This window comes from Zootermopsis nevadensis, unplaced genomic scaffold, assembly GCF_977971745.1.
Source record: "Zootermopsis nevadensis isolate Lab colony 2312 unplaced genomic scaffold, Znev_1.0 Znev_ptg000007l, whole genome shotgun sequence".
Taxonomy (NCBI): Eukaryota; Metazoa; Arthropoda; class Insecta; order Blattodea; family Termopsidae; genus Zootermopsis; species Zootermopsis nevadensis.
Window position 1 is genome coordinate 9809389 of NW_028259139.1, and position 25953 is coordinate 9835341.

General features: G+C 35.6%; 1 protein-coding gene across 8 annotated transcripts in view; it reads left to right on the plus strand.

The window, feature by feature from the left end:
* Positions 1-25953, plus strand: part of LOC110831535 (lachesin) — a 240036-nt gene that overhangs the window by 139805 nt on the left and 74278 nt on the right. The window contains exon 1 of one of the 8 annotated variants that reach the window (XM_087344226.1): positions 14760-14843. The exons of the other annotated variants lie outside the window; for them this stretch is intronic. The gene's annotated coding sequence lies outside the window, so the exon portion shown is untranslated. Of the gene's footprint in view, positions 1-14759; positions 14844-25953 lie in introns of those variants that run through there. 8 annotated transcript variants of the gene reach the window in all.

The window sequence follows — 25953 nt, forward strand, 5'->3', positions numbered from 1 at the left end:
TGGTCTCTTTATTATTAATTATAACGTTATCCTACCTTCTTCTTGGTTTTCGAAGTGAGTTATACATCAAATATCTGTACATATTTACCTGTGTGACTCGGTGGGTAGGTGGATAGATGGGTAGACAGATTTTTGGTACTCACACAAGAATCAATGAAAAATTTGTTTGTAAACTAGAATTGAAGTTTAGTGGATGATCGTCATTAAACATATTTTATGTAAAACGTTTCTAATTGATATATTTTACTTATAACCTATACATTTATACTCATTTCCAGATCCTGTTCTGAAAAAACTTTGTTTTAAGTATATTTGGATAACAATATTTAGAGTTTATAAAGAATAAGGGCTACATTCCACCGTATTTCAAATAAATACAGTCTATTACATTACGAACATAGGCATGTAACTTTACAAATGCGTTGTATTATTATTTGGTTTTGTTCTTTGTTAATATACTTTATCACTGGAGATATTCACAAAAATAAACAACACGTTTTTAATCGTGTTTTGTCGTGGATTGTATCCGCAGTGACAGATCTAAAATACGTTTCATACATCTGACGGTATCTACCACTTAACATCATACATCAAAACGTATGTTTCGTTTCGGATTTAACAAAAATATGTCAGTCTGTATTTAAGGGGTGGCCATAGTTGTAACTATACGTGATTGTGCAAATTCGATCCATGGCACGAATCACAATTTTCTCCCCACTTAATATAACAATAATATTATAAATCATCTTCTGCTTTTCGCCTTCAATTCCAATGAGTAGTTGTTGTTACTTTATCTTCAGCTCAAAATAACAAAATTCTACTTTGTGTGCGAATTTCATTGTGGTATTGCAACACGTTAAAACAGCGTAGTAGATTAACAAAGAAACAAACAAACGAAAAGATTGAAACAGGAGAAGAAAATCTACTATAAAAATTTGTGATTCCCCGTTGTCGTCAACCAATTTGTCGTCAAAAAATGACGTCATCAAATCACCAACTACCAAGAAAGTCGCATGATCACTGCTCCAGAATGCAACCGATCCCCTCGAAGGGGGGGATCGGTTGGGTTTTAAACAGTTGACCAACCTCCCCGAGGAGCTCCGAAAGGAACGCTCTGCTGTACTAAAATAAAATTTCAGAATAAGGAACACCATGTATTTTACTCTTTTTCGAATATTTTTAGGATACGGAAGTGAGGCTGATATAAGCGGAACTTGTAACGCGAATGGAGAGACAATAAATACGTACATAATTTTAGTTAGGAAGCCTGAAAGAAAGTGACCACTCGGATCACCTCGTCTTAAATGTGATGAAGAGCCCATGTGAAGGCGGTTATGAACCTTATATTTCCATAAAAGTGAGATTTTTTCATTATCTGAGCGTACTATTAGCTTCTCAAAAATAATTGTGTTCTGCGGACTGAGATAGTTAATTAGTTAAAATAAAATAAAAGAAAGAAAGACAAAACGAAATTAAGAATTACTGGGGTAAGACGGAGAGATCTAACTGTCTTCTTTTGAATAGTTCGACTCCTATGTAGAATTTCTGTGTGAGACTGAATACGCGCTGTTTACATCTTGCTTAGTCAAGAGAGATAAATATATCTCATCGGTCTAGGATTGCCTTTATATAACTCATAAGCCTCTCGAAAGGTTACAGCGTCTTCGATAGCAATAAATTTTTTGTCTGGTATTCCACCTACACCTCGAGAGCAGACAAGTTTTTTTTTTCGATCAGACCCAAGGTTTTCTATATTAGGATTAGCAACGGAAGCATTCTGATTTCGTCTCTAAATCAGCAAGTACGCATAACAGGCAAAGTAGACAGACTCATCTGAAGCTAAATATGCTCTTTCTACAGAAAAGCCAAAATATTAATTCTTTAAAGGTAACTATATTTTCCACCTGCTTCAACAACCATTTATTTTCCCTTTATATTTATGAGTTTGTCATGAATTTCACTGTAAAGAGGGTTTATTACCTTAAACCTTGTTAACAGTTTATGTCTTCAAGAGTTTTTATTTTGACGTATGGACTAAATTTTTAAATATTATTTAGACGAAACGTGTCTTTATAAATTTGAAGTGTAATATGACCTGCTGCTTTGTGTGGGTCGAAGACTAATTTTCACACTCTAAGGGAGGACCACAGTTTGAGGATGTCTGAGAGGAGGGTGGTGAAGAGAATATTTGGACCAAACATAGACGATATTTCACGAGGCCGGAGAAAATTACACAATGAATATGTAATTTGCATTCTTCATTAAATATTAGGAAAAACGTGGTGGTCAAATGAGGTATATGCGGGCTGTATAACACGTATGGGAGAGACAAGAAATGAGGCCAAGATTTTGGACGGAAAACCTGAATAAAACATATGAGACTCAATTGGGGGAATTATAGATATGTTAAAGAAATGAAATGTGTTATTATCTATTGGATTCGGCTGGATGGAGATGGGATTTTCAAAAGGATTATGCCCCGTGGATTTGATTGGTTGGTTAAATATCTTTCCCATTTGTTTTAAGTTTGAAGTTCTTCTGTTTTGACAACAGTAGCGCTGTTACCTAAACTCTACAAGCCATAAAGTTCTTCATTACGTAAGATTTTCAGTTTTTAGTTAATTAGTCGTTTAAACGTTCATTCCGAATTAACTGAAACAGTCAGTATCGTATCACAAAATATTCTGTGTTCTATGTTTCTCAACAATAATTGGTATTATCATGAAGAAAGCTACTCAGAACGACTTATCGTCTGTTCACACTTCTCTCTTTCCCCATTCGATATGAGAGTAAGTATTGCTATTATTTCCAAGTGCTGTGAACACAATCTCCACTTTCTGTCTTACCGATCGAAGGAACACGACTTTTCGTTTACTCTTCGTAGCAACACAGGTCAGAGGAGGAACCCGGCAACCAGTCAGAACAGTAAATCCAGGTTGATCTTCCATGCGGATTAAGGTAGCCCTTCTGGGATCAAGAAGCAAGCGAAACATGACATGGACAGGATTTCTATCCTTTGCTTCACCGCAGACAACCTATATTATCAGCCGTTTTGTCCATAAGTTGTTTCCGTACAGCAAAGCTACTTCCGGCCATCTGAATCAAGCAGAAATCAAAATACTCTTTTAGCGGTAAATGGAGAGTAGTTCGGATTCTGGTCTTGTGGATTGCGACCACCGAGGGTCATCCGAAGTGTAAGAAGTAAACTGTGACTATAATGTTTGTTAACATGTGCTTCAAAACCTGTCTTATATAAATACTCATCTAAACAAGTTAGTCGTAATAACATGAAAGTATATTTAACAAATAATTAGAGATTGTGTTGTGAAGACGTCCTTGGTTAAAGGAAAAAAGTGTGGAACATAGACACGGAAGAGGTCCCTTACGCCCTCTTCTGATTATATTTACGTTTTTTTCTCCTCTGTTCCTAAAGAAAAAGTGAATTACACATTTCATCTTCACAAATACGTAGACTGTAGTAAACTCCGTAACTTAAAACTCAGTCGCCTCTGCGTCAAGACCGGCTCTGGGACCTACCTAGCGGGTGTCTGCGGTCTTTTATGCAGGTTTAATCGCGGACAGGGCGTGATGGAGTGAACAGTTCGTATTTCCTGGTCTTGTTAACGAAGCTGTGAGTTGAAACTGTGATTTATCTGTCACATAGATACAAGAGACGTTCATTAACGCCTTGTAAAGTGTTTGTTGCCCGGTGTACCTATTTGGCCGATCAGAAAGTCAGCTGTAATGATACGGTTCACTGGATTAAAATTTCAAATTATTTTGACGACTGTTTCTTTAGGTACACAAATTATAATTAGGACTGCTTTATCATTAATATTTTGAGACTGTAAGTAGTAAAATTATTTTCTAAAGGAGTGTTAGTACAGAGTTGAAATTCTCTTTCTATGGAGGTAAATGAAGTTTCATCATGAAGCTTATTTTGACACGGGGTGTTCTCAACCTCATTCTGCACGAAGATCTCAGCGAATCGCGTCTCTTCTAGCAGCTAATTGAAGGGCTTTATGTTGACTTCTAACATAATTATATTCAGCTGAAAACAATACATTCCATCTCAAACGCAAGAGTAGAAACACTGACACAAGAACGCACACAGTTGTCTCGAATGGAATCAGCTAGTTTTCGAGATACTATGAAATGTGTAGAGACGAGACCCCGTGTTGCTTGTACCAAGAGATGAGGAGTACTGAGATAAGAACAGAATGCAAACTGTGGTCTTTTGTGTCATGGTCTCCTCGAAGGTCGAGATTTGAGGTTCTCATGGCGGTGAAGAAGCCGATGTCGGTCTTCTAGGTAGTAACTGCACGTGGACTTGTGAGTAGATATCGTCGTTTTGATATAACATACTCCCGTCATCTTCAGGGTTGAAGATGAATTTCGTGTCCATTTTCTGTATAGGTTATTTAAGGATTTAGGAACACTTAAAGTATTCGAAGTCATTATAGGTTTGTTATTAACGTAGTGTTTGTGTGATTAATATACTACAGTTGTAAGCGTAAATACGAGAAAAGTCTTGTCAATGTTTGAACCTAATACGGAGTTTACAGAATATACTTAGGAAGAATTTGTGAAGCCTGTTTGTCTTAAAGAATTTAAATATATGTCGTGAAACCATAACGAAATATAAACTAAAAGCTGTTTACTTAATTATTTATAATTTTGTTTTGAAAAGATTTCCAGTAAGTTAAATCCATCAGATATAACCTAGAAGGTTTTGAATCATCTCCATCTTTGTAATTGTCAATATATAAAGGAAACGTTTCATGAAAATTTTATAACCGTGTTTATGGCCTACAAAACGTCACATTAAAAAGTAAACAAATTGTGTAGCATCGAGTGGTTTATTATTTATCGTCATTTAACAAAACACAAAACAGGGCATTTGCAATGTAGCCATTTTGTTTTACATTCTACAATAAAATATGGCATGACTTTTGATGATCCGTTACTACACAATTTCAGGACCCATCTTTAATTGAGTTAATGTCGATTCCACGTTGGATGACGTAATAGACTGATAAAGTAACGTGAAGTGTCATGATATATATATATATATATATATATATATATATATATATATACCAATTTCAATAAAGAAGACGATATATTTTTTTATAAAAATGTAATTTGACTAAACGTCAGACCTTCCACTTCTGAAATTGTGTAGAACAATTCTCTTACATTTCAACAGCTATTTAATTAGATCTGAATATATTTAATTCAGTTTCTCAGTTTAATCTCTGTAATTTTGTTCGATGTTACAAGATGTATACCGTCGCTTGTTTCTGTTAAAATGAGATGTTAAACATAAGCAGGGGAATCATATATACACGCGCGCATCAAGCAGTGACTGACGTTGAATGTTAGCCGGATTAATGGTGATTAGAAATGAAAGGGCCCATTTAGGAAATTACCTGATGAATAAAAATAATTTATGAGCTGCTGGCAACAGAGTAACTTAGCAGATGTTACAGATAAACCACAGTGAGAGGTACTGACCTCGTTACTTTTAATCAGTGATAAATATGGCTCGTTTGAACCTTTCTCGATAACCGCCTTACTACATTAGCAACTCCTTCAAAGAAGCAAATGTCTGCTTTTAATGGCAAGAGAAGTAGAACACATCAGATAAATTAATTAGTGATGTAACCTGATATGATTGAATAAAAGAGGATGGGATGAGCGGGCCATGTAGCGCGCATGATGAGATGAGAAATACGTTCAGAATCCTGGTTGGTAAGCCTGAAGGAAAAAGACCACAAGGAAAACCTATGAGGATAATATTAAAATGGAAGGATAATATTGGCTGTTGTGACGGGTTCCACGTTTCGTGGGACATTCTATAAGATTCTTTCCTGAATTGACAGAAAAACGACGAAAAACTTTCTCTCTGTCTCTCTCTCTGTTCAGACGGGTGATTTCTAGCCCATTTCAAAGCCTCGAAATTTTGGGGTAGGGGATGATGAACATACATTTATGGGTCTGGCAGGATTCTAACCCGTGACTCCAGTGTTCGCTTAAGCTCTTCGGCTTGCCGCTGTGGATGTAACTTTATGCATTCCGTCTAATGATTAAATGGTTTAGATGTGTTTCAGACGGGATGTAGTGGTTTCTATGAACTGTGATTTCGTGTATCCCGGACTTTCATGTTTTGCTACACCTTACTTTAGCTTCCCCCCCTTACTTCCCCTTGTCCTTCTGCCTTGAAGCTCGCTTGCTTCTTTGGACAGGATGTGTTCGATTACGGCACGCCGGTAGCCTAGCTCATAGGCGCTATAACTCTACTCACCCTGCGTAGTTTTTACGACGTGCGCCAGATGGTAGCAGCAGTGCACGTACAGGAGAAGAGGGGGAATACTCAACATCAACTACGGCTAAGATTGATGGCTGGATTCATTTAATCTCTTTCCTTCTAAAACCCTAGGATCGAATTACTGACTTTTGTGCCATGTAGTGAAGAAGTGGTAAAATATTTCTTAATGACTACAGATTTCATCAGTATTAGACGAGTTATATACAATTAATTGTACGCTACGGGCTCATTGCAGCCAACCTTAGCATTTTATTAAATTTTAGTTGCTGGTCATGAACGGAATGATTGTAATTTTATTGTCTATGTTACTTCTACCTGTTGTTTTGAATGAATTTATCTCTACAATGTAAAATGGACAGGAAGAACGAATAATAATATGATGAAATCATAAAAGGTGTTATATATTTTTATATAATAGTAACCAAGAATTAAAGTTTCATAAAATGTTATACTCAGTGAACATCAATTGCATTATCACTTACAGAGAAGTAGTCGATGTTATATATTAAGGGTGTCGTGTTTTTACAATACCCTGGGACTGCATACTGTAAGAAATGGCTAAGACAAAGAGTGACTTCGGATCGCATTGTGCAAAACCGACCTACGACCCATATGATATGATGTGAAGAGCACCTTTGTAATATGAATTAATTCATTTCCAGTTATGTTATGTTACTGGCATGTGACACTTCTGTAGAAACTAAAATATGACCACGTATTCAGAAATTTCCTCCGATTGAGGAGATGTTTCGTAGGTCTATAAAGTTACTTAATACTTCAAACAAGACGATATTTATGAACTTATGATTTCATAAAATCCCAGTATATTTCTTTATTGTATTATCCAGAGAGTATTAGGTATGATTTAAAATTATGAAGCTATTAATTAAGTAATATCCTTCAAAGTTACTTCATGTTTCCAGGATTAAGTAGTGGACTATTTCATGGTGCTCTGACACACTGAATAGTACAAAGCCAATTTTTCCACCATTAATAATTAATTATAAAATTCAAATTTTTAATGGGAATATATCATGAGGATTTTGACAGCATGTTCGTAAAAAGGTAAACAGATTAAAAAACTTTATTTGACACAAATCTGAGCCGGTCATCGAACCGGGGACATTTATGTGGGCTAATCACAAGATCCAAGTACGTACTTCCTGCAAGGGAATAAACGAAGTTCGCTTATGCTTTTCGTCCGTAGAGAGTACAAAGTGTCAAATGCACTCAGTGTTTTAAAAGTGATGTTGCCTAATAGAAGTGTAATGTTCACAGGCGTCCTTTGTCAGGCATCTTCAATATAGCTACGCTCATGGGGATGGTTAAATAGTGCCTTTTATCTCGTAATTCAGGTGACCATACAGTGTTACGTAGTGCATATACCCTAGATTCACTGAGCCTATTACTTTACTTCAAAAGGGATTATAAATTTTAGTTATCATCGTGCGTTTATCCGTACGTCTGTCTCTAAATATATTTTGAACCAATTTATTTCGTTTTATTTGAGTTTATTAACGAACACAGGTCAGATTGAGACAGATCACTGTTTAACACCTGGGAAAGATTTACATCAAACTGAAAATCAACTTCGTGTCATCATGTCAGTTACATCGACGTGTTGATGGGGTGACGCTAACTCCATTTCATGTTGAATGCCGAAATGAGTAGTAATATTTTCGAAAAAAAAATTCAACTATTTTAACGGTGTTACTCTAGAATGTAAACAATCATGGCGATAGCTCAAAATATGTAGGTATCTCCTCCTTCCATGGCGGTAACTAGTGAACCATAACTAACTGTATGGAGCTGTTCCATTTTTGAGAAGCTAGTGGCTTGGCTAGTCAAATTTCCAGCTCTGTATGATTCTCAAACATACACTACTGTGTTTACAAGACACTCCCACCGATTCCGGTGCTGAGCCACATGAATTAAGTCCACATTTTTTCTAATATCATTTTTAATATTATCCTCTCATTTACATTTCGTTATCCCAAATATATACACCTGAAGCTTTCCGTTCAAATCTTGTATATATTTATTGTCTTCACCGTGTCTCATACTTGTTCAGGACACCTCATTATGAAGTTCTAGGTAGTTAAGAATGTTTTGAAACGTAAGTAATACAAAATCATTTCCTGATGCTGGAGACAGTCTCCGAAACTTTGGACTTCTGTTCCAAGTTCACGCGTTTACCCCGCTCGAGAGAATTTTATCATTAATGTAAAGTATTTAACGATATAGGGAGATATTTCACGTGTTTTTTCATGAAATATATCTTTCTGTACAAAAGTAGTTCGTTCATTGTAGCCATATTTAATCGATTTAGCACTACAAAATAATATCAGTATTATTTAGGTAGATTGTTTTGTGACCTATTGATTTATTAAGTCTTCCCTAATTATACAGTAAATGACGGACCTAGTTGAAAACATCGTTAATCGCTTTCTAATACAAATTAAGTGCTTCATATAAATTACGCATTCATAAATTCCTCAGAGTAATGGGGTTTAGTTCCAGTCCTGGCTGCACAAGAATTATTATTGTGGACTTTGTTTACTTACACTTAGATTTCCGATAGCATAACCTTAAAACTATGAGAATTATCACAAACCATCGAACGTGGGGCTCATACACAAAATCCGAATCGTTTTCCCGATTTAGGTACCTGCTTGGTTATAAAGATTCAGGGAGATGTGGCTAGATTAATCATATTTAACGACTGTTATATTTCATGCGTACTTGATATCGACATTTTAAACATTATTTAGCTAAGACGTTTTTTTCTTCAAGGGGTTGACGAATGTTAGTTTTATGAAACAAAATTGGAGAATATCAATTTAAAGTAGTGTCTTAAGTAAGTTATATAATTTAAGTCAATAGAGTTTTTTGAAGTCCTTAAATAGGTTCAAAGGTCTTTAACTGAAAATTTCTGATAGCATTTAATACATTGAGAGAATATAGCCAGATTCATAAAAGGAGCATCGCATTTTTAATGTACTTTTCGAAAAAAAGAATTGACTGGTTTGATGAAAATAAACGTGTCGAAGGTAATTGCTTTCGGCGTGTTTGTTAACACTTGCTTTACAAGGCTCTTACTTTTTCCGGTCATAACCTGGATGCTATACTAAGGGAAACAGAAGTCCAATGACGTTTTCATGACGTAGTTACCCGGGATTCAGAGAGATTATTCCCCCTCTGCGAACAGCCTGGCATTTCTGACTTAGCACTACAACTCCCCTCACTCTGTTGAAGTTCAGCGGCTTGAACAGTGACTCGTAATGACCGCCCCACAGTCAGTTGGGGGTTCAGTCCCCTCCACGACAATTACTTACGGCACTGGACTAATAATTTAATTACTTCTCTTATTTCTGATGATGATTGTTCATGGTGACAGCGAAAGTTGTTACAAAATACGATCAGTGTAATCAGTTATGTAAGAACATTTATTTATTTGCTATCCACGTATAAGGCAAGTAACTTATTTTAGTAGTAGACGACAACATGACATTATTATTGTTATCTCATTTCGTAATTTTAAAAAATACATTATTCAATACCAATACAACCACAGCCATATTTAAAATTGTGTTAATGACTTTAACAAAAATGCTTTATAACCATTTGAAAAACATTATAGTTAAAACATAATTTAAATATGGTTTAAAAGTACCTCTGCTGATTACAATGTAATGAAATATTTAAAATGGCATTTTCGTGCAGAAACTTATTCTGTTGTTGAAATAAGTTATTTACGTTAAATGTATAAATCTCAGCAAAATAGAATTTTAAAATTCTACAATGCTCTAGCAGTACAGTCACTCTTATATGGCAGTGAATGCTTGACTTTAACCAAAAAACAGCTCCGACCAATAGAATTATCTAGAATGAGATTCCGGAGATCAATGGAAGGTTACAGGAGAATGGAAACAAAGAGAAACACAGATATTAGACAGGAACTAAACATATTCAATCTAGGAGAAAAAATAAAATACGAACTTAACTACATATTTTGAAAATTCGAATTTCTCAGAAGCTGTCGGACTGCAGCCCTAAAGGAAACGTAGAAATGGGACTTTCGACAAAGAAATAAATGGAACGATCCATTAGACTAACAGAATGTTTTTATGTGATGATAATGATGATGGTGATAGATTTCGGATATTTTTAAAACATAGATGGAAGATACAGAATTTAGAATAATCAGTATGCCTCTCAAGATGATGTTAATATTTCTGCGTCAAGAAGCAACTTCAGTTTTCAGTTCTGCACATTTTACCCCGAATTACCCACAAAAACAAATACACGAAATCGAACGACCCGTGGATTTTAAATGTCCATACACTTTTCGTGTTCGGCCCCTTAATCCTGTCGTAAAATGCAGTGCTACCACAGTTTATTGCTTCTGAAATTACGGTTTGTTAAATACGTTTAATAGGCTATAACGTCTGAAATAACTTTTGTGATTGACCTATTACTTCACATGAGTTTCTATTAATACTCAACCTGGAAATTTGTAAAATACAAATATTGTTACACGCTTCGAATATTTATGTAAACTACCTTATTGTAATATTAAGTACGATTAATTAACAATATAAATGATTTGAGAATATTACAGAATGAAATTATGAATGACGAACATTAACATATATTACTGTGATTGATCTTTCGGATTCTCAGGGCGACGAATATGTAGATACATCGTGTAGTCTGGTAGTTATGCGTAATTGTAATACTTCATCGAAAGGTTGCTTTGGCATGGTCGTATTTGTTTATGATCTTGCGATGTAGTTCTGGATAAGCAAACAAATACTTAATAATCAACTGTCCTCGAAATTTAATATCAATATGTAAAAAAATAGTATTATTTTTGTTAGTTTTATTTTCAAGGTACGTTTGCGATTAGACTATTGCGTATGACGAGTTATAAAATATATTTTTTATATATTTGACGGACTTTCGGTTCTGATATAGTTCAGCATGTGACTATTTTTGTAACCCTGTGTTTTTTTTGTCTTGTATCTGAGTTTTAATATCCTGGTATTCTTCTATATACATTAAAATCACTTTTTACATGACTTCGAATTTTTTAACCTTGCAGCTCCAGTATGTAGTGGGTCATGACTACATCCGTTTCCGAATAATCATTAATTATTAGCTGAAAACTTTACAGTTTGTGTCTGCGTCTGAACTTGACTACATTGTTATTTCATTAATTTTTAATTTGTCTTTGCTACTGTTTTTTAAAAGAAAATACGTAGTTTGTCGTAATGGTTGCAAAAAAATGAGATTAATGCTATTTGTTTTTTCTAAATGTATTTATTTATTTATCAGTCAGATATAAAATATTAAATAAATATAATTAACTAATTCGGTTGGAAAATATATCCCTTGAAATGTTTATAGTTAAAGAGTTACTCAAATTTATTATTGCCATGGACCCTAAGGGTTTATCATCTTATTCACAAAAAAGCCAGCAATTTTGTCTACCTTTCTCTTACGTTTTCATTTTAAAGTCCTGGACGTTCTGTTCACAAACTCTTTGTTCTTTGTTCTACATTTATCGTGAGACCAAAATTTCACAGATCTGTGTGACAACATTTTGACCTGGCATTTTTATTCGCTCTTTTTAATTACGTACATTTTGAACTGTAGACGGAAATACCAAACTTAGCAAAGCATTCCCCGAATTTAATGTTCTCTGAATTTGTCTTCATAGCAAGATTTTGACTTTTCACACTTGTTCCAGATACATATTTATTTTTATTTATATACTTACTGTTCATTTAACGACGCTGTTAGTATACTATTAGGTTATGTAATTCAGCATTGATTTATAGGATGATTAATGATCAATGAATTGCAAAATATCTGGCAGGAAGCGATCATGGCATAATTTATGATATCACGGCATTTTCCCGAAGGATCTGAGGAAAACCACTAAAATCTCGTAATAAATGGATACCGTAATTTTAATATATCTGATGAAAGAAAATAAAATGATCACTTAAACATGCACCTCTTAAGTGTGAACGTGTCTGGAATTCTCACCATAATTTTTTTTCTCTGTATTATAATTTTTTCTATAAGATTTTAGATTCAAGTATGGGGAATAGAGGTGTAGCTCCAAGTGTTCTTGACTTCAAAACTAGATAGATAGATGTTATTAAAACGGATTTTAGAAAAATGTGATGTGGAGGTCAAAGGCAATAAGTAATAAAGATTAGGTTAGTAATATGTTTAGGCTTTTACGAATTAATCGATGGATCTCTAAGTTCCATGAAAGCAGGGTTCTTTTAACCAGCAGATTAAGATTAGCATGCATGACTGTAAGTTGAAATTTGTTAGGTTAGGTTAGATTACGTGTAAAGTATAGGCATAAAAACTGCGTATATTATTATCTAATCTGATAATTATATTGTTGTGTATGGTGAATGATTGTTTAATTATTGTTTGTTCTTGCGTCTGTTTAGTTCTTTCATGAAGACTACTTCAGTTTTATAAATGTATATAATAAACCAAAGCAACATAAAATTATATGTTGGCGTGACGTACAAAGTTGCTATGGGAGGGGGTAAAGTATCTTGTAGTAACCAAATTCGCATAGAGACGGCGAGAATGGAGTTCCTGGCCAAGGGCTGTACTTTAGGGCATTTTAGTTGTTTCTTTCTTTTAGTGTTGAATGTATGAACATTGCAATCTCCCGATGCTTTCAGAGTTTTTATGAAGAATGAGAAAATGCATTTTAAAAGGTCATAGTCGGTGCGAAGAATTGTAGACGTTCGAAAAGAGTAAAGGGATGGGAGGTAGGATTGGGTTAGGGGTGGGGGTTAGGATATACAGAAGCAAAAGTTGTGGAAAAAGTATATAGGATAAAAAGAACAAGAATGATACAGAATACTCAACCAGGAGAGAAAGGATTGGCAGAAAAGAAAAAGATCTCTGTATATTCGTCACTAAAGTGTCTTATAGTGGTCTTCACACTTTTCATTCTATCTGAACTTGCAACTACGTTTTTTCGCGGGTACTTTATTTTCGCGCCTTTGGGCGTGTGCTACTCTTAAGAGTTGCCGTCAAACGTTCGCACAGATGTGAAAATAAGAAATAAATAAAAACTTTCCCCCTTTTACTTCTTCTCACTTTTAAAACTACTTTCGAAAAGTCAGTACAGTGTGGGAAATGAACTGCGGGGAACTGTGTCCAATTTTTGGTGACAGTTCCATTCAACTGTCCTCCAGAACAAGAAACAACTTCATCGTAGCTCCCCTCCTCAACAATCTAGCATCTATATGTGTTTTCGGAAAACACCTGGGTCCCCCTACAAGGTTACTTTGAATACTTTACAACAAGATTAAATTTTCGTTTGTCACGAATGAGATTTCCAACAAATCAGCCTTGCGGTTACACGCCATGTTCCATTCTTGGCAGGTCTTGATGAGGATGTGTGAGTTTTCGGTCTGTAGACACGCAAAGAAACAAGTATATCAGGTGGATCCATTTGGAAAATAATGGTTTATATTTACGTAAATTATGTGTCACACTTAGTAATTGGTGTTAACAAAAATGAATACTGATGATGACCCTGAAGTTTCTAAATATAACATATGAAATGTAAAAATGATCATGTAGATGACCGGCTATATTTATATGGTTTTCCTTGGTTTTAATAAGATCCCAAGATACGTGCTTGGACAATGCTTTAAATAATGTTATTAGTCCTTTCTTCCATATCCTTTCAATTCGTTATATATTAATCATCAGTGGGAGCTACTGACAATGTCGTTGAATATATAACAAATGAATAAGTTACCGATTAATTGATATATAGTTATAGTAAAGGAAAATGTTTTGTGTTGTCTCGTTATAAAAACGTATACGATGAACATTTAGGTACATTTTTAAGGATTTTTATAACCCACTATAAAGTCTTGAAAACTGGTTAGTTTTACGCTCCGGCCGTCTTATTCAAACGGATAGAGTGTTCTGTCTTTAGTCTCAGAAATCTCACCTAGTAAACTTCTTACCCATCCCGAGAATCAAAACAGGTCGTCCTACCCTGTGTCAAATCACTCCACGTCACCAGCATGCAGACACTTTTCATTCTCAGATTACACGAAACGTTTATAATTAAACCAAGAGCTTCTCTCCATTCGCGACCGACTGCTAATTATGACAACATCGAGAGATCCCTGATAGAGCAGTTATCAGACCAAAATACATTAGCACGACACACTGCAGCCGAATCTTAACTACGTAAGGCACAGCTGCATAATTTCACCGGTAGCTGGCGGGAGCAAGTTGGCGTTTGATTTGATGGAGTTGTTAAACACGTTAAGTACTTGTCAAGGCCTCTTCATGTGTAGAACTTCAACCTTAATTGTCATCATACGTCTAGTTCTCTATAGTGGATACTGAATCTTCACTTACAGACGTTCACACACGACAGACTTGTTAACATCTACCTCAGTTTGTATCTAAGATGAGATAAAAATATGCTGTTAAACACAAGGTAACTAACTACAACGTAAATTATTATTTTCTCTTCTCAGAATGTGGTTAACATGGTACTGCATTAACAGTTTTCTTATCTAAGACATTATCAGTCTTTAGCAGAATTTTTCGAAGGACGAATTTCTGTTTTTATAATTATAAAGTAGAAATACCTATTCAGATGGATTCGATAGTCCAAGATACCTTCGATCTGTGGATAACAGCTCGGCCTAACATATCCAACAAAGTATCTGTAGAATCGCTTAGTTATCCAGTCACTAAGGTAGTCATCTGTACAGTAAGCCACCAGAACATAGTCGTTAAATTACCGCCCGACCGTCACATTGCAAATTGCAATCTCATGGTGCAGTAAGTAAAAGTCACTGGGGTTTTTATTACAGTCGCAGAGAATTTTTGCTGGCTTTCACACCGGCTACTGTGCGTACGTGCCAATGGTTGCTTCGCCATTGTACGCTCACGTGACGTGCCACTACGTGGGTGTCAGAGAACATAAATCCGTTCGCAACGCCATGTAGACTTGTAGGCAGATAACAGAATTCTGAGCTTACCAATCTACAAATCCTTCTGGCGTTACAAAACAGAACATGGACTTCTACATTGCCATGAGAACTCCAGGTCTCATATGCTGGTTCTTTGTCTTCCGGGTTGTTAACGCTGTGTAGTCTGGTAGATGTTTACAGACGTCGGTAAACATCTACCGGACAACAGCAGAAGACAGCAATATTCAGACTGACCGCCGTGAAAACGTCAAATACTACATGGTTGTTCTTGATCTGGATGGAAAACTAATTTAACTGGTAGACAGAAGGAAATACTTTTCAGTCTGTTTCGGTAGAACCACTGTGGTCTCTGTCCATGTATAGAATTTAAGCTAATTTTATTTTCGTTGTGCATCTTGCTGAGGAATTTTGTCAAACACATTCATTAGAGGGATTCAAGAAAATCAGTGCACAATTTGCTGCTTCTGGTATATGCAAGAAGCTGTCGTATCACTAGGATATAAGACCCTACATTCTTGTTTTACGGGATCATTGTCTCGTGGAAGAGGGTCTGGCGGAGCTCTGAAGCAACTGGATCCATTATCTTATTCAACCCTTAACGACAAAGCCTCCAGACATGAGACCCAGTTTCACTCAAGTCTCGACAATTTGAACGTTATGTTACTCCTTAGACGTATTTCATTACTGTAGGATTCACTGCTTTGACCGTGTTTATAGAGAGACAAATACGGACTTTATTATCGCTTTCTCCTTTATGATCCGCACTCAAACCAGATGCAGTTATATGAACTCACGCTTTAAAACTAATGCAATTTTTCTCTTGAATTTTTTAAAGTCATGTAACACATTAACGTAGTATATAACGTAATTAGTGGAATAGACTCTTTGAGAACCTAACATGCATTCTGATAGTCAAATTCACGTAAGAATAATTCCAGTACACACCTAGCACTTCCTTTTAATTTGAATCAATATTAATATTATCCTCTAATCTGCATGCCGTGTGGGTAGAAGGCAACGTTTCAGAAAAAAATACATGCTGTCCCTGAAGATGGAGGCTGCGTATTACGCCGAATCGTTGTCTAGCTACAAGTTCACATGGTGTTTAAACCCAGAGGCCCATTGTCGATATCTCTGTGGTTCTTGTGAACACGCCAGTGAACATCTGGGTTCTGTGAAGTTTGTAAGCTGAGTGACCGTCAACTTCTGTAGGATGGTTCTGTACCATGGAGTTGCTTGGTGCTAAATCACTCTTTTCTTAATACGAAAATCCGTCCTGCCCGTTTTTTTATGAATTAGTGTTCCCAGTGTTTTTATGATTGCAAGTTTTCAATCTTCCTAATGTTTTAGCCATATTTTGGCGATGTTTTATTTTTCTCTGCTGCTTGTGTAAGAGCCGATCTTACGCTTGGTTAAGATATTTTCTTTTGTGGTTGCTGACTTCAGTACTACGAAGTAATTCCAACAATAAAAACAAAGGTCTTACATCAAAATGACAAGAAAATTTGTCATTCAAAATACACAACTTTTTAATAACTAAAATATTTTAGCATATTATTTGTAATGATCTTTAAATGTGTTCGTGTCTCGATAATGGTAAAGAGTTTTCTCTTCGCCATGAAACTCTTTGCTTGTCCAACCTATTGGCCAATGTTTAACGAGACCCATTGCCCCCCCCCCCCGAATAAAAAACTGACACATCATTCTGTAACGGGGACATTTGACAGCTGTGCCGCCAGGAACATGAAACGCGGCAACCGATGCACCTAACAAACATACAGGAAAGACTTTGTCGTACTCTAAGCGCAGTCGTCAGATATTTACACTGTAGAATGGAAGATTAAATTTCGTGAAATTTTGACTCCCATTAACACCATACACGTCTTAATGTGTGCTTCTTAGGCAGATAATCTTATGATTCAGATTAATTTACCCTGTTTACTCTTTCTGACCAGTTTTTCTGTTATGTATCGAAATGAACATCAATCGATGAGCCAGGGTCGTGACTAATATATAATGTTCGTTTTGTAATGTGAAGCTGATAAAATTGTGCAGAGCTCTACCCTCTGGTAGTAATGCAGACAAACAATGGCTCCTATTTCACGGTTGAATACGTACATGTGTGTGAGTAAAGCTGGAAATTTAGCGTTCAAAGTTACATTCAGGCTGATACAATCAGCGAGAGAAAAAATGTTAGCTGCTTTTTCAAATAGTGTTTACTCTACGGGACGATCTTGCGTTACACATTTCCACCTAGTAGGCTTTCGTTGAATTTTATTCTAACATTATTAAAGTTAGGCCAAATTTTATTTGTATTTATAACATTCGGTCGCCTTTGCATTTTAATTAATATTATAATAATATTAAATGGGCTCACTTCTCGGTCCCAAAATGAAAACTCTGTGTCTACCTGGATTGAGCTGTGGTCATCTAGTAAGGAAAGTATTATAGTAATGATTTTTAACTTTTTAGTCAAATAACTCATTGCAGCAGAGTCCTTACAAAAATACTACTGTTGCCCAAATAATCAAAACCAGTTACCAATGGATGTTCATTTAATTATTATAACATTTTAATTTATTGTTATAGGCCTATGTTAAAAATTAATCCTATATTACACTATGAAGGTCAAGAACTTCCAGAACTTTCTCATTTATTATAGCACGGTAATTATTGAACGTCCAGTTAAAGAGTAAATGTATGAGTAGAGGAAAAAAAAATTTAACCTCCCTGTTCACCGGAACTCAGTCCATTAAATTTTGTTGCAGGCGAGTGTGCGGATAATGTATGTCAATCGAAAATGTGGTTGTTATATTTTAAGGACTAAATGTCGAAGTCTACAGCTCTGTTGACCCACAACACATTCGACCGCGCAATGCAACAGCAGAATGACATGTGTATGTATGTTGAAGTACAAAACGAGGCTCATTTCAGAATAATGCGATCAAATAAAACATTTACACAATTGGTTGTAACTTACTGTTTTGTTGTTTCTTGTCACATTCGATTAGAATTTAAATTTTAATTACCAGGACATTGACAACTGGAGAGCTCTGTTTGGGCAGAGCAATAGACCTGTCGTAAGACAGAACACTTAATAATAATAACCAGGACATTGTACCATGTCCATTTTTTATTTTCTTACAAATAAAATTACTCATTGACTAATGTTGTAATTTACACTAATGATGTTTACAAATTGCTAGTATAATTGACGGTATAATGCTGCAGATTTCATTGCGAATTATAACTGAACATCAATAAGAAACCTCCATAAGTAGAGGGTATTTTCCTGCCTGAAGCAGGCAATAAGTACCGCTAAGGGAAACTTAAGCCTATTATAATATAGCTGTGGTTTTATTAAATGAGCTTCACGTAATCGCTTCTGTATGCCAGCAACAGATGTCGACCATCTCTCCCGCTGCGTATAACCGCTTTGCTTCTATAATAATATGCGTTTTCATATCTGTAAGTTATACCGTCAGCCACCATTAAGAATAAACACAGCTCTTCATCTGGTTTTAATTTCTTACAATACTTTCTGATTCTAAAATTGTGTGTATACGTTTAATTAAAATATCAGAGTGTGAGTGCCTCAAATCTGTCATAAAATTCTTTGTAAATATATTTCAACTGCTTTCCAGTAATTGAAATACTTAAACTCTTCCGACAAATTCTCACAAACTTCAAATTATCTAACACTCAGTAATCATCGGATATCTCACAGCCTTCAAAATATGCGCGTTTGGTAAATGGAACAGACTGCTGTTCGTAGTGTTTGTGTTAAGATACTGTAACTTTTAAAGTTAACATTTATTTTAATAACAAATCTGTTTTTGGTTTGTATGTATCCGTAATAACGTTGATATAATTTTCACTTGTGGAACTTCTGAAAATAAATATTACCTAGCACACATGTTGAATTTTGAGGCAATAGGCCAGAGAAGTTTAGTTTGATAAACGATTCAGAAATTATTATGTATGTAATCAGAATATATCAGGGGCTCCTTGAAAGCTTCAAATCATATTTTCAAACATTATTAAGACTAATAAACAGTAATATAATATAATCCTATATTTACTTTCAAAATACGGAAACCAGGCGAAAAACTAAAGCAGTTGTGAAACACCAGAAAAATTAAAAATAGTAGTTCTTCCAAATTTTATTCTATCCTCTACAGCTCTCTTGCGTTTCCATGATTTTCTCGTTAACTCTTCACAAAGGGGTTGGAAAGAGAACTGCTGTCTCGCCAGAACTTATTTACAATTCAACATTTGCAAATATAATTAGTGTGAATGGTGGGTTTGAAAGAATAGGGATAAAGGAATTGCAAAACGGGGGTAGTGGGTGTAGAGAATAAAGATGGTAGGGGATGCTGATGGCTTGGAAAGATCGTATTAGGAGAGAGAGATGGGAAGGGGAGCGAGAGAACTGAGTTCTCTCTCGGTGGTTCACTTGGCAAGGTTCCTACAGAACGCCAGAAGGCCCCAGTGAGGTATGTTTCGTTTAACGACTGTGTCCGCAGCTGATAACACACCCCTCGATATATTTCAGCTGCAGGACGTTGCTTTGCGTTTATTGTAACACTTTGAAGCTCAAACTAGCCTAAATATTCAATAATTCAGTCCGTACCGCAAAGAAAACACAACCCTTACCATTACAGAGTTAAACTGGTTAACGCTGTTTAAGGAAATAATCGCTGTTTATTTTAAGAATCATATGTAACTTGTAAATACAAAATGTAAAGTTATTAACTGTTAAATTAACTGAGTCATATGCACAATGATTTTTTTTGCATCGACTTCATGTAAAGTGATGTTCACATATTCCCTACAGAGTTGTGAAAAATACAAGATACATTGACTATCCTTGGAATACAATATTTGTTTATGGAAGGTGGACATTTTTAATATTTAAAGCAAAAAAGTATTTATGTATGCGCTTGTAAAGACATTTATAAGGAATTACATGAAAAGTAAACAAATTAAATGAATATTCGTAGGGAATTTTTTATTGTGTTTTAGTTGGCCCTGACTTTCGCACTGCTCTGTATATAGATACAATTTACCTCTACCTGCAGTTCCTACAAATTCCTTCAGTACGTCCATCAGCAACACGTGCTAGCTTTCAGACACGTTTTCTGCATTATGCTCTTCTTGAATGACCTTTGAACTATGAACGTATATTTTAAATATAATGTGTTACAGGAGAATTATAAAAGAAAAATAATATTCTTAAAGAATTTTCAGTCCTGTTAATAAAGTTTTATTCAAGTTCAGTAAATATTTATTTTCAGAGGAAAAAATATATAACTTGGAGCTACATGTGTGTCAGAACGTTACGTTAAGTTGAAATAAGTTCTGCTATAAACTTAACTATGTATATCTTTAGAAATTTATAAATGTCTTACATAATTCGTCCTTTTCTTTATTAAATTAACATGTTTATTAAATATGATACCTATTTTATTTGAATGTAATGGGGGATATTATCGACGAAAGTTTCCAGACTCGAAGATATTTAAGAACAAAGCCTGGAGATTATCTGAATCAAAGCGGAGTACAGAGAAATGTTTCGGGTAGCGAGGTTTAGAGTTTTACCCTTCACCAAATATTTTTACGGTTATGAAGTCAAGTGGGGCATATAATACGCATTGAAGACATGTTAAATATATACAGCATTTTTATTGGACAACCTGAATGGAATAGGCCACTTGGAAGACTGGATTAAAGAAATATGTATAGGGAATATAGTATGTACTCGATTAACGGTATCTGTGAACACGATAACGTACCTTCGTGTTTCACAAAAACCTTTTCATTTCTTGTCCAACTGGTGGTGGCCTAATAACTTCTCAAAGAGGACACATGCTTTTTAAGTCATGTAGTTAGTTATTGCCAGATTTTGATATTAATTACTATCGATTGTTCCTGTGCTTATGCAAAATATCCCAATAGACCACAAACACTTGCAAGCAGTTTCTGCCGTAGGGAAGTGTGAATTCAACAGCCTCGAGCAATGATAGCTAGTATCTACAATTAGCCGAGCTCAAGGAAGTGATTAATTATGTTTGCCAAGTCAGTCGACCAGACAGCGCAAGGAAGCCCACACTGTAAGTAATGCGGCAATAAATCCCAGTCAGGACACGCTGTGCGATGATCCTACGTCCAATTTACAGCAGAGTTGCTTCTTCGATATCACGTGATCAGCTTCCGTGTAATAACCCCATATTGTGATATTAAAATTAATCAAAAATATGAACTGTGAATGGGATTTGGGGTTCACATTACCCGTAGAAAAGTTGATTGTGGTCTTCTGGGTTGTGGCATCGTGTAGTTTTGTAGATTGTTTTCAACGGTAGGAACAATATGTGGGTTCCATTTTCAAAATACATAAAGAGGAAGATGTATTGCTTCAAACGTAGGAACTCGTGTGGCAATGATTTGCGTTCAGTTAGTATAATGTAAATATAATTGTGGTTATATTGGACGGTCACCCATTCAGGACAGACCGTAATCAATGTTGATGCCATTGGCCTAATTATTTTAACTTTCCAAAATATATATTACTTGCCAATAGTAACTAGACCTTTAAATGTAAATCTTTTTACATGAATAAAAGTGGGTGGAAAGAATTTGGTAGAATATCTTTTTTGTCAATTAAGAGGTAACTTGTAAAGAATATTTCATTTTCGTATTATGAATATTTAAGAAATGTAGAAAAACACCTGTATACAATTTTATATAAATGGGAGAATAAAATCACTTTTATGATTCGGAACGGGAAAAGGGGAGTATAATTGTAGTTATAAAAATAAATATTTCGTAGCAGAAGAATAAATATGTCAGATATACTTATAGTAGATCTATGAACCGCAAAAAACCCAGTGTTTGTTTACATATTTTTCTGTAAAGATAACAAAACCTAATGATTAATAAATTGACTGTTACTAAAAATACTTTTCTGAATGAGATTAAAAAATATTCTGCCTAAATCTTAACAGAAAGTGGTGAAAATCAGGGGGTACAACTCCTGTGTCAGTGGAGGTTAATTGGGTCTCGGTGTCCCCTTCTAGCAGGGAAGACTCTTACATTACCTCTACACGGGACACGACCCTCTGCAAAGCGGAAAACAATCAGTCCCATGGGAACACACCCTAGCTCCTGAAACTAGATTCTCCTGTAATACACCTTTCTAATATGTTCTTTTCTTGTGTTGCTCGTGCCACGTGACATGCCCAAACTTAGCCGCAGGGGAATCACCCTGTTTCTGTAGTCAATTCTCCAACAGGTCACGTGGGAATGGGCCGAGGTGTAGCCATTGTGCTCAAGGGACCTTAAAACCAGCTATAAAATCCCCATTATTTGCTGCCAGGTTGGCGCTCCTGACAAAGTCGTAAAGAAGCTGAGAACAAGGGAAGAGATGGGGTGAAAAAGAGATGATATAGGAAAGAATGTGCGGACAGAAGAGAGACCACGAGAGGTATCCTGCTCAGATTCCAGAAAACGTAAACATTTTTACAACAAATCTCTCGTACTGCTTTGGTACTGTAAGTTACTTTGCTATCCTGTGATTCAGATACATTTCAAAATTATAGCTACACTAAACAAATGCCATCTCATTTGATGTTAACGTACGAATGTGTTTCTGTGTAGAACACAGTGCAATGTAAGATTTCCATACAGGGTATTTTAACGTACATAACATGATAACGCTGAAGCATAGTATTGGATTCTTTTTAATAATTTCTTTCCACTAACAGTTTCAATGAAATGTTCAAATATTTCTAGTTTCTGAATTTTATTTCTTGTAGGTACTCTGCAAATCTTAAGTTATCTTTCGTTCAGGACTTGAAGTCATACAATTTTTAAAGATTGCGTTTCTGCTTACTTCCTCGTTGCTTATTCATTTTCTAGTGTTTTACTTTGTTATAGCCTTTGTTTGGCTTCTTAGAGTCAAATTACAATACAACGAAAGACAAGACAGAACAAAAGAGAGACAGAGTAAAGGAATCACAACTTTTCCCTGCGTTTCAAATGTTCTTATTTTGCCCTTTTCTGTTCTCTATCTCGTCTTACTGACTTTTACTCCGGTCTCTTCCATTGTAGGTCTTGTACTTCACCATTAACGCTCCTCATTCTTTGAGGTTCTTCGTTGTACTATGCCGTGTTCACCCTTTTCTCTCGCTTTGCTTACCCCACACACCGCTGCGTCTTGTTAAGAACGTCTCTACAACATCGTGTTATTAAATGAAGCAAGACTTAGCTATCATTAGTCTTCATTAGTTCGTAATGCCGTACAGAAACATGCAATTTTTTTTCTTTCTTCCTTCCTTCTTCGCCAAAATGTCGACCGACAATCTCACTACAAAATGGCAGTATAATAGTTTCCCTTCCTGTGGCTATTACAGCTCTTCAGGAAACCCGAAGTCTCAGATACATTAATGAGACGTTGTAATGTAAGATTTCCTTTCGTTGCTACGTATGTTTATTCAGACAGATGACGCATTGCCCGTCTAATTCCTGTGCATAACAGCAGAATCCCATCAATGCAGATATTTCATCCGAAATGTAGTTAGTAACCACCGGCTTAGTGCTTAAAATTCCTGCTTCGTATTCGGGAAGTCTTGGGTTCAAATTTCGTTCTGGCTACCTGTTATCATGACTTTTTTATGATTTTCCTTATTCCCTCCATGAAAATGACGGAGTAATATTTTAAATTACGTTATAACCGTTTTCTTCCACCAATTTATTATTTATTAATAATTGTTTTTCGACTCTGTACAGTCTGAGCTACTATAAGTGTTATTAAATATACTACAAAAATATAAGACGATTTAAAATGCATTATGACTGCGATGAATGTATAAACTAAAATACTTCGTGTCAGTGTTAATGGTTAGAAAATCTAAAATATAATTTAACCTGTTCTCTTCTATCATTCTGCTACCTGGGCTCTCTCACGCAAGCAGAATTTAATGGTGTCTCAGAACATGCGTCTGGAAGAGACAAAAAGTTAGTAAAATTTTAGCCGGAAATCGTATTGGCGAGAAGCCGTTTGAAAGACATAGGCTTAAACAGAAGGATAATATTAAAAAGGATCTTGAGAACATTGAAAGAATATGGACTGGATTCATCTGTCTCAGGATAGCTACCAGTGGCGTGCTTTTGTGAACACGGTAATAACCCTTCAAGTATTTTAAATGGCGAGAAATTTCTTGATTAACCTGAGCGACTATTTGCCTCTGAAGATTGTGCTTCATGGAGTTAGTTTAAATTAATGTTGTAAATGTATTTATGAGGCATTTAGAAATAATATTCCATTGTCTCCTTAAAGTAAGATTACTATTAGTAGTAATATTAACACCTGATGTCAGTAATAAAATAATTTGCCTCTTCTGTTATTTTTTCTTTGTTTCTGTGTTTCACGATATACGCTAATTATTATCTGTCGTCTAAGTAAAATTATTTTAAAATTCTCGTTTAAAACTCTTAAATGTATAAAGGATATGTAGGCTAAATGTAATGACGCAGAAACTGTTTATCTCAGTAGACTAACGCGATGCCTATTCAAAGTGTTCTTGTTTAAACACATGAGAAATGTCAGCAGGGAAACAGGACATTTTTTAAAATAAAAATATGCTTCCTATACAACACTACGTTTTTTTGTTTTATGTTTGAAACAGAGTGCATTTGTACTTTCTAAAATTTTCTTTTCTAAATAGCCCTTTTTGTGCTCATTTAATATTCTTGTGTATTTTTGTTGCCTAGGTTTGGTGTTTAACAAAAAAAGGCGTAATTTCTTACTGAATCAATTTAAAAAACAGTGAAATTTGCGATTTCAGATTCTCACAGCAGCAAGAGTGAAAATTTCTGTCACTAGGTTCTAGCGCCGTGTAGTCTGGTAGAAGTTTATCGACGTTTCGAAGGTACTTAGATCACCCAGATGATAAATTCAGTAAGTACCTCTGAAACGTCGGTAAACTTCTACCAGACTACACGGCGCTACAACCCAGAAGACAGCCATCTTCAGACACATCGCCGTAAAAACCTCAAATCTTATTGGATAATAAGAAGTTTAATTATACTGGAACAAGAACAGTGTTCTTCACGACTTGGTAAATAATGCCAACATGGAGGCTGACTTAGAACATGTGCAGCAGTTGTAAGGGTTGGTGTTTCAGGGGAAACTTGCCCTTTATTCAGTTTTCTACGTCGGTCCGTAACCAGTCCTTTTTATTGGCAATATCCTACTTGTCTGGTATAACCTACATTTAGAACGATACCATCCTACACCCACACATCTCTTGTGAGTGAGGTAGCGCATATGTTACTAATGGATTATGGGAGTTTACGAAGCTGGATTGGGGGGGGGGGGTGCTCTTGGACTACATCCCACCCATTTACAGTGCGCTAGAAACATCTCGTACGAATGAAATTCGGCTAGTAAAATGAGCGACCCCCAACCCACTAGCCACTCAACTTGCTTTCTGTCTTCAGCCTGCGGGGTTGTTATCATCACCGAACCTCAGTTCGATGCTTGTGTTTCGACTCGTCCTCTCTCTCCTAGCGCGTACAACTTGTTCTTGTAATGCCCTCCGCTGAAAG